The sequence below is a fragment of the Rana temporaria genome, chromosome 1 (genome assembly GCF_905171775.1).
Source record: "Rana temporaria chromosome 1, aRanTem1.1, whole genome shotgun sequence".
Lineage (NCBI taxonomy): Eukaryota > Metazoa > Chordata > Amphibia > Anura > Ranidae > Rana > Rana temporaria.
In genome coordinates, this window is record NC_053489.1 from 170,586,067 (window position 1) to 170,604,106 (window position 18,040).

The 18,040-nt window shown below is 39.9% G+C and overlaps 1 protein-coding gene across 1 annotated transcript in view; it reads right to left on the reverse strand.

Moving 5' to 3' along the window:
* WSCD2 (WSC domain containing 2) overlaps positions 1-18,040 on the reverse strand; it is a 241,161-nt gene that overhangs the window by 92,294 nt on the left and 130,827 nt on the right. The window lies entirely within an intron of this gene.

The following is an 18,040-nucleotide window of genomic DNA, read 5'->3' on the forward strand; positions in this document are numbered from 1 at the left end:
ATCATTAGCGCTGAACTAATTACCCACCATTTATAACAGACTTTGTTTGTTTGAGTGCTAGCAGCTCCATTCTTTGTTTATTTGGGTTCTAGCACATTTTTTTCCCATTTTTTCACATTTCTTTACAGGCAAAAACAGGCTCCAGGCAGGCAATAGTAGAGGCAGAGGCACTAAGAAGACTGTGAAGTGTGTGGGCTTATGGTGCATGGGTAGTAGCAAACCTGACGTTAACAAGACGTGAGAACTGGGGTAGATGGGGATGGAGGTTGGTGTGTTAGTGTGTGTTTTACTTTGTGTGTTATTTTGTGCGTTATTCCGTATGTTCAAATGGGCATTGCTAGCATCCAGATCCTGTCAGACCTATATCACAGAGCTGGGAGAAGTACTGCAAACTCTTCACCTTCTCTGTGCTACCGGTCTGATAGGCGATGAGTGGGCCTACAGTTGATGAAGTACACAAAAAAAAATATTAGGTAGATCATGGTGTCAGGACCTTGGTCATTCGCCAACAGGTGCAAAGCAATTCCAAGTTGAGAGAATTTAAGAGAAGAGGGAATTTGTGCTGGGTGATTTTCTCCTGGAGGGAGGGGGGTCTGTACTGTATATAGTGTTATATACTCCTGGCCCTTGCACACTCTTCATTATGCACTCCTGGCCCCTGTGCTTTACATACTCCTGCTTTAATACTCCCGACTCCTGAGTTTTGTAATCCTGACCCCTTCACTGTGTGCATTACTTACTCCCGATTCCTGCACTTTGTTTGTTTTGTACTCCTGTTCCCTGCCCTCTGTGCCTTACATATTCCTGTTTCCTGTGCCAAAATACAAAACCACAATGCCTAGCATGCTAAACCATGCTAGGATTCCCTTAAGCCAAGCCAAAAAATTGTCAGCACCCTCTGTGGCAGCATAGAAATCACTGGTGAACAAAGCTGTCCCTTTGTATAAGGCCACTTATGCAAGTAGAGAAGCATTTACAAAGTTTGACAATGTGTGGGGTAGATGGTGGTCTTCTATGGATACTGTTTCTGACTAATTACTGTATGAGCTCACCCTCTTAGCTGTATATTTATGATGCATTCCCCTGATGGTTTTTCATAGCTCTATAGTAGACTGTATACTTCTAGCCGTGACTGATGGGGGGGAGATGGGTGTGGAACTATTATGTGTAACCTGCATTAAGTAAAAGGGGGGGGGGCAGTCAAGGGTTTTTCACCTGGTAGGGTGTCTTAACCTCCCTGGCAGTATGATTCTTTCAGAAAAAAGGTGCTGAAAGTGGTACCATTATTTGCAAGGAAATTTGGCGTTTTATACTGTAGGTCTGTAATTTTTAGGAATAACTCACTTAAATCTGACCAAACAAGAGTCTAGTAGGCATCCCGGGTATGACATTTTTTTTAAAAACAAAATTATAAATTATAATATAATAAATAATTATAAATAATTATAACAAATAATAATATAATTATAATAAAAATTATTCAATAATGTAATCAACTCAAAATCACTGAAATTTGCTCAGTTGCAGAATTGTCGCTGTCATTACTTTTATTTTTTTATGACGGATTTCCCCACAAATCGCTATCGCACAATTCTGCAAGTGATTATAATTTATTATCGCTGTTTTCTAGCTGCTCTAAAATCATTTTTGACATAAAAAGACACTTTTGGTTGCTATGGACAATCTACAGTTTGCAGGGAGAAAGAAAGGTTTTTATTATATAAAAGTACATGTAGGGCACTGGGCAGACCACTAGGGACAAAGGGTGTGTGTATTTTTTACATACAGTACTGTAATCTATAAGATTACAGTATACTGTGTATATTATGTTTGTTTACGTTTTTAATTTGGGCGCCGTTCTCCGCTCCTGTGCGTCGTAACGTCGCAGGGAACGGAGATCGGCGGCACAGGAGGACGCTGTGTGAATCGAGCGAGGACCCGCTCGCTCACACAGCACGGTGGCATCGCTGGATCCAGGGACAAGGTAAGTAAACACTGTCTGTGGATGCTGCGAGGCAAGCCTGAGTCTGACTCAGGGTTACCGATCGCAGGACAGAAATCTAACCCCGAGTCAGACTCTGGAACACCGCCAGGAGGGTTAAAGCACTGGAAAACTTGATGAGTCTACTATTGTACTGTTATCTTTACTTTATTTTTTAATTTTTGAATGTTGTATGCTTGTTACATTTTTTGTATACCCTTTCAAATTCAATAAACAGAAGTTTACAAAAGAAACAAAACAAAAAAAAAAGATAAAGCCAAGGTTAGCCTGCAAGGTTGAACACACCAGCTGTATAGGGGTAGGGGGATCCAACATTGGAGAAATAAGTTAATAGGATGCCATGGGGTTGGTTTACTAAAGAAGTAAAGAATACTCAGTTTGCAAAGTAAATGCATTTATTCAAGTACAGAGATTTCTTTAAAAAAAAAAAAATTTCTTACACATTATTGGATTTTTGAGGATGAACACAGTTTCACCTTGTTTAATAGGCAAGGTTTTCACTTTGCAAAGTAAATATTTTTACTTATAAAATACAGATACCAATTTAAACTACTGATACCGTTTTTAGAATGAGCAATAATCGTATTGCCATGGTCACATTTTAGCTAAAATAATTTAAAAATGAGAACTACATATTAGGGGCAAACCTACAGACTGAAACATACAGAACTTCAAAGCTGCGTCCAATTAAATTAATATAGTAAAAGCAGACCATTTTAAAATCAGTCCAGCAAACTGTAAACTCAAATATGATAAAACATGCTGGACACCAAAGTTTATTTGGCTGGAAATATTTTACGTTTAGCCAGTAAAAGTATCAAGGTAGAGGATTAGCAGTATCTCTCATATCTCTGTCATATTTTACAAGAGTTATAAAAATGCATATTTCGTTTTATCTTCCCAATTCGGAAAACTCAATAGAATTTGAGTATGAAATTTGTAATCATGATGAAACGCTAAAGCTGAAATAAAAGAAATCAAAGCATTATATGCTGTATGTATATATTCAAACCTCCCTTTTTTTTTTTGTTGTTAACCATTTTTTGCTGTATAATTTGTTGTCAGTCTGAATAGCAAGATGGATTGCTGTTTGCCAGCCAGCCAGATTTAGTGTCATCATTGAACCAATATAAATATACAGTACATTTTATTTTATCAGGAGTAGAGATAAAATCCTCCTCCACACAGTAAAGTGACTCAAAAGTGCATTACATGTAGATATTTACAATCCTGTCTAACCAGAAAATAGACCAGAATTTATTTGTAGTGGGCAATAGGTTTTTTTTTACATTGAAGGGGAAATATCGCACAGTGAATAAGAAAAAGGTACAGCGCAATAAGATAAATAAAAATAAATAAATATAAATAAACAAATGTGAATGGAAAACCTGCACATGAAGTGCCAGGTTTAAGTGGGGGGTAATAAGATAATTGAATAGATGATGAAAACCAATCAATAAATTGTGATCAATGATAAAAATAATGTATGAAAATTAGACCAATAGATTTTGACATATCATTGGAAATTCTTAAAAGAGTGCCAAGGTGAATTCCACAAACCAATGTGCAAAAAAGGGAAATTTTAAAGACAAGAATCAAAACAGGAACTATAGTGTTAAAATAGTCTTTTGTGATGCTAAAAAAGAAAAAAGTCCATAAGTGATAATCCAATGCAGCGCTGTTTCTATGATACTCTAGACGTGACACCAAACATATCCTGAACAGACTCTCCACCAGAAAAAAGGACACCCAGGTGTTGAGGTAATGTAGTCTCCTTACCACACTAAATGACCGCTGCAGCGATCGGGATAAACTCAGATAGAAAAGTCTCCCACTGAGACTAGATGGGAAGGAAGGAATCCTGAATGGGTCCTATACTGTTGCCTCCAGAATCCAGCTCAAAGGGAAAAAATACAAAAAACATCCCCCATAGTGTAATAAAGTTTCAACTGACAATATTTATTAAAGCTGTGAACTATATACACTCACATTTAGGGTAAATTGACATGCGAATAGGAACCAGAGCGACTGGCTGTAACATCAGATCTCGGCGTCTCTTCCACACGTTCTCCCGCTGTCTCTGCTCGTGTAGTTGGACGTGATGAGGTCAGAACGCTAGCCACGCGTGGCTAGCGTTCTGAATGTGAGTGTTCTAAATGTGAGTGTATATAGTTCACAGCTTTAATAAATATTGTCAGTTGAAACTTTATTACACTATGGGGGATGTTTTTTGTATTTTTTCCCTTTGAGCTGGATTCTGGAGGCAACAGTATAGGACCCATTCAGGATTCCTTCCTTCCCATCTAGTCTCAGTGGGAGACTTTTCTATCTGAGTTTATCCCGATCGCTGCAGCGGTCATTTAGTGTGGTAAGGAGACTACATTACCTCAACACCTGGGTGTCCTTTTTTCTGGTGGAGAGTCTGTTCAGGATATGTTTGGTGTCACGTCTAGAGTATCATAGAAACAGCGCTGCATTGGATTATCACTTATGGACTTTTTTCTTTTTTAGCATCACAAAAGACTATTTTAACACTATAGTTCCTGTTTTGATTCTTGTCTTTAAAATTTCCCTTTTTTGCACATTGGTTTGTGGAATTCACCTTGGCACTCTTTTAAGAATTTCCAATGATATGTCAAAATCTATTGGTCTAATTTTCATACATTATTTTTATCATTGATCACAATTTATTGATTGGTTTTCATCATCTATTCAATTATCTTATTACCCCCCAATTAAACCTGGCACTTCATGTGCAGGTTTTCCATTCACATTTGTTTATTTATATTTATTTATTTTTATTTATCTTATTGCGCTGTACCTTTTTCTTATTCACTCATTTTTTAAAATTTTGTATCTACAATTTTTTGGTACTTGGCAGCACTTTTTTATTTTATTTTATTTTTTGGTTTATTATTATTTGTTTATTCTGCGCAGTGTTTTTTTCTTTACTAGAAAAAGTTTTTCCAAATATCGCACAGTGTCAGTAGTAGGGATGAGCCGAACACCCCACGGTTCAGTTCGCATCCAGAACATGCGAATAGACCTAAAGTTCACGCAAACATTCGAACACCGTTAAAGTCTATGAGACTCAAACGTGAGAAATTTCAAGGCTGATATGCAAGTTATTGTTATAAAAAGTGTTTGGGGACCCAGGGGACATGTATCAATGCAAAAAAAAAAGTTTTTTCCTTCTGAAATGACATGTTGTGACATTTTGTGCAGGGAGAGTTCTAAACACTGGAAACATGCACTACTTTACATGCATACTTTAGGCACCCCCCGGGTACAAAATTTAAAGGAATATTTCACTTTTATTGTTTCACTTTAAGTATTAAAATCACTGCTCCCAAAAAAACTGCTGTTTTCAAAACTTTTTTTTGCATTGATACATGTCCCATGGGGCAGGACCCGAGTCCCCAAACACTTTTTATGACAATAACTTGCATATTAACCTTTAAAATGAACATTTTTGATTTCTCCCATACACTTTTAAAGGGTGTTCTGCTGCTTTTCGAATTTGCCGCAAACATCCCAATTTGTTCGCTGTTCACCGAACGGGCGAACAGCCAATGTTCGAGTCAAACTCATGTTCGACTCGAACATAAAGCTCATACCTAGTCAGTAGTATCCACAAGACACAGTATTTTGTGAAAATATAATATATCTATTCTGAAAACTGGTGGAAAACATACCCCTTTAATACTAAAGATGTATAGATGAGCTGGTTATGGAACCAATCACTAAATGCTAATTGATTGGATGAATGCTAATTATGTGCTGAACTAATGCTAGTTCTATCCACCAAACTGGCTGCTTTTCATACCTCTCTATTAGTTCAAAGACTTACTAGGGTCAAATCGTTTGTAACCTAAAAGTGGTTGTAAAGGCACAAGATTTTTTACCTTCAAGCATTCTATGTGCAGCAAACCTCCCTCCCCTAATACTTACCTGAGCCCCATCTCAATCCAGCAATGTTGGGGCAATTGAGGGGGCGGGCTGAGCCAGGGCTCCATGTGTGAAATGGACACACACAGCCATGGGTTAGGAGTGCAGCTGCTTGGGTGCTTGCTGTGGGAGCACCCGGCAATGGGGAGGAGCCAGAAGTGGCGGCATGGGACCAGAGAAGAGGAAGAGCTCGGATTGCTCTGCGCAAAACTCCTGCACAGCACAGCTAAGTATAACATGTTTGTTATTAAAAAAAACAAGACTTTAATATTGCTTTAAAGGCTAAGTTGACCTTTGGTTTTCCTAAATTCTAACTCCTCTATGTACCAACATATCGTTAATGTACCTCTTTTGCAGAAAAAAAAAAGCTTCTATTGATTTTTAAGGCCTTACCTTATGCATTGCATTGGTGTATTTTTTAGAAAGCTTCAGAGACTTCCTGGTATATAAATTCGGGATGGAGAAACCAGCAAGACACAGGGAAGGAGTTTATCAGCTGACCTCATTAGCACACAAATCCTGCACTGACCTCAATAACACTCACGCTCTTCATTCATCAACTATGTTTGCACAGCATCCAAAGCATCTCTACAAGCATGCATTTGCCTGGCTTCCCCAGCATCCATGCAGGCGGGCCTGGACCACATGCCAAACTCCCTGGGGCCGCATGCAGCCCACGGATTGAACACCAATGATCTAGTGCAAGGGCCTTTCTGATTGGATATGGAGTCAATGGATAGATAGGTGGACCCTCCTATTCCATAGTTTTGGTACATCTAAAGGAAATTAAACATAGATTGTATAATCATATATAGTGTATGGCCACTTTTATACAGGTACATAGGAGGGAGTGGATGGAGACACTCAGCTATTAGGTTCCATTCACATCACTGTACGTGCTTTTTTTTTTTGGTGCAGTTTTGGAACTTTTCTGCTCATTGCACACAGGGCAGTCAATTTACTTTAATGAACAGCCCTATGAAAAACACTCCAAAGAAGCTCCAGAACTCTTTTTTGAGTAGAGCATGGTGCATTTGTTTACCTTGCTTTTTTGTGTGATAGCAGCATATTTATCTTGCAACAAAATGCATGACAAAAATATGCCTGCTAACCATGCTTGGGGCGCCAGTAACATGTGCATTTGAGGCACATTTCTGAAACGCACGACAAAGCATGCAATTTTTTGTTCAGAAACACGCAGATGTGAATGGAGCCTCATTATTCTTGTGTAAACACACCATTTTTTACTTTCAGGTTCCATTCACACTCAACATAGTGGGAGCACATGTTTTTTTTTTGGCTCATTTTCCAACAACATGCATAGCGCAGCCTATGGACTTCAATGGCTGCTCTAAATCCAGAAAAGTAGCTCATGGGACATTTTAGAGTGTTGCGATTTGCATGTTTTTTTACTGTGCGTTTTGTTGCATTTGATGCTCGTTTTTCCACTCAGCTAAATGTGTGTTTCCTTCCACAATTTGGGTGCCATAAACAATTAAAAGGACCGAAAGTGTGACTAGTTCATTTTTGGTGTATAAAGGTGGCCATGAAATAATCTCCTTTAGATCTACCATCAACTATGTAGTGCAAGGGCCTGCCTGATTGAATACAGAGTGATTGAATAGATGGTGTGTCCTCCTATTATACAGTTTTGATAAATCTAGAGATTGTACAGAGATTGTACAATCACACCATGCCAAAAAGTCCTATGAGCTAATGTGCCACAGGTAGAGCAGCCCATTGAAATCCACAGGCTGCCCTATGTGTATCACTTGAAAAAAGAGTAAAAGAATAACCCACTTTGCTAGGTGTGAATGGGGCCTGAAAGAAAAATCAGTGGGGCAGATCCTCGTACAGCGGCGCATCTGTACGCCGGGCGCAGCGTATCTAAGATACACTACGCCGTCGTAACTTATTTATTTTATTTTGAATCCACAAAGAATTTGCGCCGTAAGTTATGGCGGCGTAGTGTATCTCTGGCGGCGTAAGGGCGCGGTATTCAAATGGATGTAATGGGGGCGTGTTTTATGTAAATATGTAGTAACCCGACGTAAACAGCGTTTTTTTTTCTTCATAGTATCACTTTAAGAGAAGTGATAATATACGCCCTATCACATGCTTTTCTGTGATGCAAAAACAGAGAATGATGGGGGATGACCTACAGAAAGTGATGCAAGCAGAAAGAATGTTTTAAAACAGAAACAATAAATGCCACATTTTTGGAGATCACCCAACCCTCCTAAAATAAAGGATTGGATCAACTGCATAAATAAGATTGCTGAGATAGAGGAGCTTGTTCATTCAGCCAAGGAGACAACTTCTTTTTTTTTTGGTCTTACTGGCACCATTTTACAACGACAACCGAATCCTCCCAGCTGATGACCTGATTAGATGCCAAAAAGTTCTGCCTCAAGCTGGAGGAGGAGGATAAAGCCACCCCTAACCCCTTTCCCCCATGTCTAGGGGGCCTTGCCCCAATGGTTCCTTCTCCTCCCTTCTACTCTATTTCAGTATTGCAATACCTTTCCGGTTAGCCAACGTACAGGATCCCCCCAGAACCCACCTTTACCCTTCTAGTTGCTATGGGCCCATTGGCCGCAATTGCACGGGGGCAAAGACCGCCCCCCACACAGCAGGCTGACCGATCTTGAGAAGAAATTCAGCGTGGGGAAAGTTGGGCTAAGGCCATCACTACAAGTCCCCACACTGTTACACGAGCTACCAAACTGAAGTATGCTTGCATACTTAGACTATATTTATAGAATGTTATGAATAGGTTAATGTTCTATAAACAATTAAAACAAGATTTAATTTTCTCTTCTAGTATGTTATTTTCTTTTGCAGTAATATTACGTTAGAGCTTTGAGATGTAATATTCTTCATGTTATGTACTTGCGCTCTCCCATTTATTGTTGCATCAGTTATGTACAGTCTCTACCTTTCAAAACCTTTGAAAGAAGAAATGCCAATTTTTTTTGTTAATGAGGGAATTGAGATAAGAACATTGTAATGGCTGGTTCAGAAATTACATTACAAAATAATTATATTATGAAAAGCAAAATGCGAAAAGGTGAAGTTAGGCTTTAAGGGCCTGTTCACATTTGTGTGTTTTTGGGAGGAGGCGTACTGACGTCACCGCTAGTGAGGAACTAGTTCTGTTACCGGCCGGAACTTTGTTTTGCTGTTATTCCACTTCTATGCTGTAAGTGTGATATTTTATCTATTAAATCATTTTAAAAACGTTATTACACCATTGTGGTTCTCTTCTCCATGATTGTTTGATCGATGGCCTGATTGCTTTTCTGAGGATCGCTCTATATGAAGACCCCTTCGTTTGCTGCACACACACCTCTCACGTTTGTTTTGCTTTTCATATTCAAGGATCTGTTTCTATTGCTTGTTTTTCTGGTTTACTGCTGGTGGACTGTCGGGAAGATTGGCTTTGGATTTGATCCCCTGTGCAGCCCAGGTGTATGGCTACCTGCTTGTTTTGATCCATTAGGATCGCTAATTCCGGTAAGGGTCTGTAATACCAGGCAGCTGGGATCCAGATTTTAATATTTATTGCTGGGACATTTTTTCTGAAGTTGTTTCTTCACTGAACTGTACAACAACAAACATTTTTTCATTTTTTTCATTTTTATTTTCATTCTTTATACACATCTTGAGAAGATTCACATTCACTATTGGACATTTTTTGTGTATTCACCATTTATGATCTGCTAAGACATATTTTTACTATCGCAACTCCATCCTTTATCTATTTGTGTGTTTTTGCCTTGCTTAAACTGACCTTCCCAGCGTGCAAAAATGCACATGTTACACAGTCCTTTTTGAATGCTATATAAATGTTCACATTGGTGCGTTGTGCTTTTGAAATATCCTGCTTGCTACATCTATAGTACATTTTGTAAAAAATAAATAAAAAAATAAACAGAAATGCACCTTCTATTACAACAGAAACACAGCACACATTTTTAAGTGCATTTCTTGAGTCATATGTCCATTTCCCCCAGGTGACCAGGGAGGAAAACAAATGCAAAATGCATTATACATTTTGTTTAAATTTAAGTGCTAAAAATGCGATATACATTTTCAAAAAACGCATAATATGTTTTACAATGCATAGATGTCATCAGGCTCTTAGCTGAAATCACCTTGAAAGAGCTAGTTGTGACTAGTAAAGTTTTATAAGTGTAGCACTACCCCCGCAGGAGCTGCTGAGTATTTCGGGCGGCATGTTACCTCTATTCTCCTGCCATCCAGGGTAGTAGAAGATGGTGGAAAAAGTTCAATGTCCACACTTTAGGCCTTGTACACACGACCGAGTTTCTCGGCAAAAACCAGCAAGAAACTTGCTGGGAGATATTTTTTTGCCGAGGAAACCGGTCGTGTGTACATTTTCATCGAGGAAACTGTCGAGAAACTCGACGAGCCAAAAAGAGAGCAAGTTCTCTATTTCCTCGACGGGAGTCTCAAATTGGCTCGTCGAGTTCCTGGTCGGGCTGGTTTCCGACGAGAAACTCGAGTGTGTGTATGCTAAGAAACCCGCGCTTGCTCAGAATAAAGTATGAGATGGGAGTAAAAGTAGCATTTGTAATGGAGATAACACATTTTTCAAGCACTAACAGACTAAAAAGTGCAAATTGTCTCTTAACAAACTTTTACTTAACACGCAAACACATGAGATTAGCAAAACCAGCCCCAAGAGTTTAGCCAGTGGAATTGAACTTCCCCTGCCGTTGTATGTGTTGTATGTCACCGCAATTGAGAACAAGGAGATTTTGTCTTGACAGTGTGTACGCAAAGCAAGCTTTTTGAGTTCCTTGATGAGCCTAACAAGGAACTCGACGAGGAAAACTATGTGTTTCGCCCATCGAGTTCCTCGGTCGTGTGTATGAGGCTTCACACTTCTTTTTCTAAGATTTATTTGCAGAACTTGGTAAGGAAAGAAGAAGTGGTTGAAGGGGTGGAAGGGTAAACAGGTAGATAGGTTCAGGTGTATAATCTCAATTAGGAAACACTCCTGCTTCCAGAAAACAGTTCTCGTTGCCACTCTAACCAGAGTGGGTATTGCTCACCCGGATAGGTCCCTCTCACTGGCGTAGCAACCGGAATGGCGCACGGAATAAAGTACAGTCTCTGCCACAGACCTTCCTTTATGAGGAGACACTTTCGGTCCAAAATCCCCTGACACAGGATTCAGCACCCGGATCTCTCCAGATTAACTTCTGTAGAACTCAGATCTGAGAGGCCCAGTCTGACTACTGAGCCTACTTAGTCAGATCACAACCCCGGACCAACGAGGTTCCGGAGCAAGGATTTCAGGAGCATGCACCCACGGGCAGGTGGGCCATGAGGTGGTGGGATGACAGACCGACAACCCCGGTCCAATGGCATCTGTGCCTTATGTACCCCTTCCAGCATGGATGACCACTCCCACTGCTCCGCTGCCGAGGGGGGACACCCAATACACCCTGACTCTGCTGCTGCCACCCTTGGCTTGGGATGGTAACACCCCCGCAGGCGAACAATGGTGGTTACTCCCAGCACAGCCATGGCTGGAACAGAGGCTAAATTTGGCCAAAATCATACATGTCTGAGTCAGCTAACACTCGGACCCCCCTCTAAATTTAAAGCAGCGCCTGCCCAATAGGAGCAGTCCGCTACATAAGGTTCATGATTTGTCAAAAGATTTCATCATTAAAGTTTATCGTATTAGGTGATAAAGTGCTATGTAAGATTATCTATGCATAATTATAAAGGCAGTTTTTATAAAAAAAAAAAATGCTATGCCATATATGGATGGGTTAATTATATAACAGAGGAGTTGTACCTAACAATGGCCAAAGGCTGTTCAAATCTCGGCTAGTGATGACCCGTGGTTGCAGTAAAGAAAATGACACCATCTATGGCTGGCTTAAGGGACTCTTGGATGTTTCCATCTATGGGCCTACTTTCATTAAAAGAAATATTAAAATGGTTTAATGTATTTTTCTTAATTTATGTTTTTAAACTGATGTGTTACACAGTATTTGATGACATACAGGATTTATTTTTAAAACATTTTGATGTAGGGTACGCCCAGTAGTGTATTTAGGTTTTTGTGCTGCCCTAGGCCTGACTAAACTTGTGCACCCCCTAATTTAAATATGATCCATCCCTTTCTGTCAAGGCCACACCCCTTGCTGTTTAAATTTTTTGAGTGGGAACACTAGTTCTGAAGGTCTGGGGGAGGGGCAATGGAGTCCCTTAATTTGTTTAGATTTCCCCTGACTTCCTGTTCGGCTGTGGGGCAGAAAGTGAAGGGAAATCTCTGCAATGGGACAGGGATGGTAAAAAATAGGACCCAAAAAGATGAGGATCTGAGCTTCTATGTGTAAAACCATTGCACAGAGGAGGTAAGTATAACATGTTTTAAGCAATGAGCTGGGCTCAAAAAAGATGAAATGCATAAAAAAAATTCTTCTTACAAATTAGTTAAAAGTCATTAAAAAAAAAGGCTAATAATAATCAAATAATGTTTCCAGAAGTCCAAATAAATCACAAAAAAATCCATGTGATAAAGAAAAGTCCTCTCTAATGTACATGAATGTAACTAATAAAACATTTTTTTAATATATGTTTTACGTTTTTTTGAGTGCAGATCATTGTTTAAAATATGTGCAATCTCTATGACAAATATCTCATAGTAAATTTGCAGCTTTCTTTTTTTTTCACAGCAGCTTTCTAATCATTTATGTATTTTTATGTTTCACACACACAAATGTAGTTTTCGACTTTGTTCTGAAGGTAAGTATAACATGTTTGTTATTTTGTTTTTAAATTCTTTCCTTTAGAATCACTGTAAGCTTTTTAATGAATTAATTATTTATATATTTTACTACAAACTCAAAACCTACACACAGTTCTATGTCCTGCACATAATTCAGAATTTGGATGACTATAGCTACACCGATTGCCCGTCACATAAGCCATTAATTTGGATCCAGCTAAATTATATATTTCTCAACAACATTCTGCATGTGATTGAAATAAGCCTAGCAGCTAAAGTAGACAAATGAAGATTGGTGAAGAGTTTCCATGTATTCGTTAAGTGCTGAGTTCCATCATGTTTATCGAATGGGAAATCCATAATGATACATCTCCTCTATTATCTACATCAAGTTTATCAACAGTGAATATAATGCAAGAGAACAGTCCTCTTCAGAAAATTGATAGACTGGATATATAATATAAATGACTATGAAAATCACCACTTTATGTTTTGAGCTTGAAAGATCATTTTGATAGGCAACAAACAAAATAAATAAATCAAAATGTTAAGCAAGTGTGAGATGTGGAAAAAAAATATTTAACTAATAAATGAAGACATTTGAAAATAGTCCTATTCACACTTCTGTACTTGGCCTTACCAGTTTAATCTTGGTTTTAAATCCATATACCTGTATTAAAGCGGAGTTTCACACAAAAGTTGAACTTCTGCTTTAAGGAGTCCTAACCCCCTGACATACCACATTTGGCATGCAATTTTTCTTTTCGGGGAGGGAGGGGGGGGGGTTTAGTTTTGACAGGTACCCAGCTCCTAATTCTGCCCGCCACCTTCTAGGCGACTCCTCCTCTCTCCCTACATCCCTGCAATTTTCTGGGACATGCAACAGGTCCCAGAAAGTTGCTTGGTCATTCAGGACAGTGCAGGACTCATGCATGCACATACCTCCCAACTTTTTGAGATGGGAATGAGGGACACCTATCAGCAAAAGTGTGTAGGCATAGGACACACCCATTGCCATGCCCTCTTAAAGGGTAATCATACAAAAAAGTTCTTTTTTTTTTCACTACTATTCCCATATACTGGATTTTGACATTTACAAATACAGCAATTTAGAAATTGCATAAAAGGTTTAGCACTAGAAAACTTTTTGTAAGATAAAAAGTTCATTTTATATACAACTATATGGATCAGACTAAAATGAGGGACAAATGAGGAGGAAAAAGGGACTTTGTTCCAAATCAGGGACAGTCCCTCGAAATCAGGGACAGTTGGGAACTATGCATGCCCAGTGCACACCCGGCTGTGAAGCCGCAAGCTGTCACAGCCAGGTTCCCACTAAGGATGAGCTGAACACCCCCCTGTTCGGTTCACACCAGAACCTTCGAACGGACCGACCGTTCGTACGAACATTTAGAACCCCATTGACGTCTATGGGACTCTAACGTTCGAATTCAAAAGTGCTAATTTTAAAACCTAATATGAAAGTTATTGTCGTAAAACGTCTTTGAGAACCCGGGTCTTGCCCCAGGGAACATGTATCAATGGAAAAAAGGTTTAAAAATGGTCGTTTTTTCTGGAGCAGTGATTTTAATGATGCTTAAATAAAAAAAATGAAAAATTCCTTTAAATATTGTACCTGCTGGGTGTCTATAGTATGCCTGTGAAAACGTCTTTGAGAACCCGGGTCTTGCCCCAGGGAACATGTATCAATGGAAAAAAAGTTTTAAAAATGGTTGTTTTTTCTGGAGCAGTGATTTTAATGATGCTTAAATAAAAAATAAAAAAATGAAAAATGTATTTAAATATCATACCTGCTGGGTGTCTATAGTATGCCTGTGAAGTGGCACATGTTTAGAACTGTCCCTGCACAAAATGAGATTACTATAAGAAAAAAGTAATTTAAAACTGCTTGCTGCTTTAATGTAATGTCTGGTACCTGCAATATGGATGAAAATCATTGAGAAAAATAGCACAGACACAGACAGTACACACACCACGTAGCTTTAGGTGCAAACTACAGAGGACAAAGGCAGTACACACACCACGCACAGTAGCTTTATGGTGCACACTGCAGAGGACACAGGCAATACACCATGCGAGAATACTGCAGCTAGCACAATCACCTGCCTGCCAGTAAATTAGGAAGAGCTGATCTAGCTAAACTATACAGTGTATAAATATATATACAATACCTAGGATGCATATACAGTATATCCTCTACACACTAACTTTAACTGACTAACCTGCCTGCCTTTCTGCTCTATCTACCTACTAAAAATGACACTCTCTCTCTCTCTGTCTTCTCTTTTAACCACTCCAACACACTACACAAGGCCAACCTGCATGCAGCCTTTTATAGTGTGGGGCGTGTACTAAACCCCCTGAGCCATAATTGGCCAAAGCCACCCTGGCTTTGGCCAATTATGGCTCTCCGTTTTTTGCAAGCTGTGATTGGCCAAGCATGCGGGTCATAGTGCATGCTTGGCCAATTATCAGCCAGCAATGCACTGCAATGCCGCAGTGAATTATGGGCTGTAAAACATAACTCGAATTTGGCGCGAATGGCCCAAAACGTCCGTAATTCGACGAACGATCGAACATACAAGTGAAACTCATCCCTAGTGCCCACACTTGCAATGTCGGCGTCCAGAGAGAAGAGGGAGAGAACCGTGGCTTCAGGCAGCCACATCGCTGGACCACGGGACAGGTTAATGTGTGTTTATTAAAAGTCAGCAGCTACACTTTTTGTGGCTGCTGACATAAAAAAAAAAAGAAAAAAGTGTAACTCTGCTTTAACATCTTTAAAAATTAGTTCTTTACAGTAATAGGTATCAAATTTCAATTTTTTAATACAGGTACCCAGAAGGCAGCTGAGATTTGATTAGATTTTTGTTCTAACACCCATTTCTGCCTCGTCCACCTCCTTTTTCCATTGGAACATCTTTTGGGATGTACATAAAGGGAGATAAAAATATGTCATTCATGTATACCATGGGTCTTCAAACTATGACCCTCTAGTTGTTCAGGAACTACAATTCCCATCATGCCTAGTCATGTCTGTGAATGTCAGAGTTTTACAATGCCTCATGGGATGTGTAGTTCCACAACAGCTGGAGGGCCGTAGTTTGAGGATCCCTGATGTATACTATTGTCCCTACTGTATATGAGTGACTTGTAAGGTGGCATCTTGAACATTGTGTACAGTTTTGGGCACATTACTAATCAAATATAATCACTACCTTTAATATTGTTCAGGTCAATATAGAAGATTTAGTAGATACATTTTGTATTCCACATACTGTGTAAAGGGCAAGGGGGTATCAGATGCAAAGGAAGGAATTAAGAATTGTTTTAAGAAGAAGTTACTTGTGCTAAGAGTAGTTAAATTGTAGAATTGCCTACTTCAGAAGAAGCCATGGCAAAATCAATAACTAAAATAAAATTATTGTAGCTCTCTGCCCTACGCTGGCTAATAGTAGTTTTGGGCTCCATTGTATCCAGCTGAGCAGTAATTTATTTTCTTGGTCTGATTAAGTCTTTCAAAACCCTGTGGTTGAGTGCTCCAGTTGGCCTTTAAAGGAAGCTTCCAGGACTAGGGTAATTTTTGGTCTATTAATATCTGTCCTCAGCCTGGAAGGAACCTGGACCTAAAGAATATTGTTGGAGGATATTACCTTATGGAGCTGGGCTGGAGAAGGACCCCTCTCACTATAGAGTGTCACAGGGAAGCTGATTGGGGAGCTCTCTCTGGAAATTGTGAGTAGAACATTTTGCCTAGAGCTTCAGGTGAAGCATGTGTTTTGATCAGGGCTGGTGCAAGGATAATTGGCACCCTAAGCGAAACCTAATTTTGCCACCCCATTGACTCCACCCCCTTTGCCCTGCCCTTGTGACAGGAGGCGGCGCTATACATCGGCTCTGCTTCCTCTAGTGCTGGCTCCAGTGCTGCACTGCGCCTCTAATTACACTACCAGTCAGACGAAGCAGCTGCCTGAGACTGAGTTAGTTATATGCTACAGCCTGCAGAGCATGCAGACTTGGAGGGAAACCATCGGTCGAGTGCCCCTAGGCAGCAGTGCACCTTAGGCAGCTTCCTAGTTTGCCTAGTGGTAGCACCGGCCCTGGTTTTGATAGTTAGCTGCCAGAGGTTGCTACAAGGACTTATGACTGATCTTAAACAGGCTCAGACTAATTAGCTGTCCCCTTTACCTCCAGTACTGCAATAGCAGTACTGAGAATCTGTTCTCTAATGCCTGCATGTGTTTTGGAGTATCCTGCATCCTCATCCCTTTACCCACCTATGTTCAAGTACCTCAAAAATCTTCAAAAAGCCACCCCTAGACTGAACAGGAATGATGTTGGTATGCTCTGGAATGGATTCCTGAGCTGGCAGTCTCTGACTAGGCAAGGGACATCTGTCTATTTCCAGCAACCTCTCTGGGGATGAGTTCTGTGTTATTTTCTTCAAACTAACACTATACAAATTATATTTTTTAAAAGCTAAGGGCCAGATCCACAAAAACCCGGCGCAACGTAACTTTTTCAATTTAAGTTACACTGCCGCAAAATTTCTACCTAAGTGCCCGATCCACAAAGCACTTACCTAGAAATGTAACTTAAATCCAGCCGGCGCAAGGCGTACCTATTCAAATGGGGCGAGTCCCATTTAAATTAGGCGCGCTCCCGCGCAGGCCGTACTGCGCATGCTCACGACGTCATTTTCCTGACGTGCTTTGCATGGTTTTTACGTTGCGCCGGGTTTTGAGAATCGCGACGGGCGTAAAAAAAAAAAAATACGAATTGCGGCGAAAAAAAAAAAATTTGAAAAAAAAAAGACGGCGATGCGGGGTAGAAGGGTCTACTTTTACAAGGCCTAAACAGTTTAGGCCTTGTAAAAGCAGCCCTAATATTGCGATTGCAAACTAATACTTACGGAGAAAAAACGAAGCGTAAAAGCTTCGTGGATCTCCGTAAGTGCTAATTTGCATACCCCAAGCGGCATTTCGACGAGAAGTGCCCCCAGCGGCGGCCGAGGTACTGCATCCTAAGATCCAACAGTGTAAGTCCCTTACACATGACGGATCTTCTCCCTATCTTTTGGAAACTTATTCTGTGGATCAGTTCCAAAGATAGAAACAGGGATACGACGGCGTATCAGTAGATACGCCGTCGTATCCCTTTTGTGGATCTGGCCCTAAGTTTCCCTTTTCCAGATATAAGGTTATGCAGTCAAAGGGTCCCAGTAGGTATAAAAAACTGTATGTCTTTGTAAACGTTTATTAATTTGATTGTTATACCTATTGGCTATTTGCCTA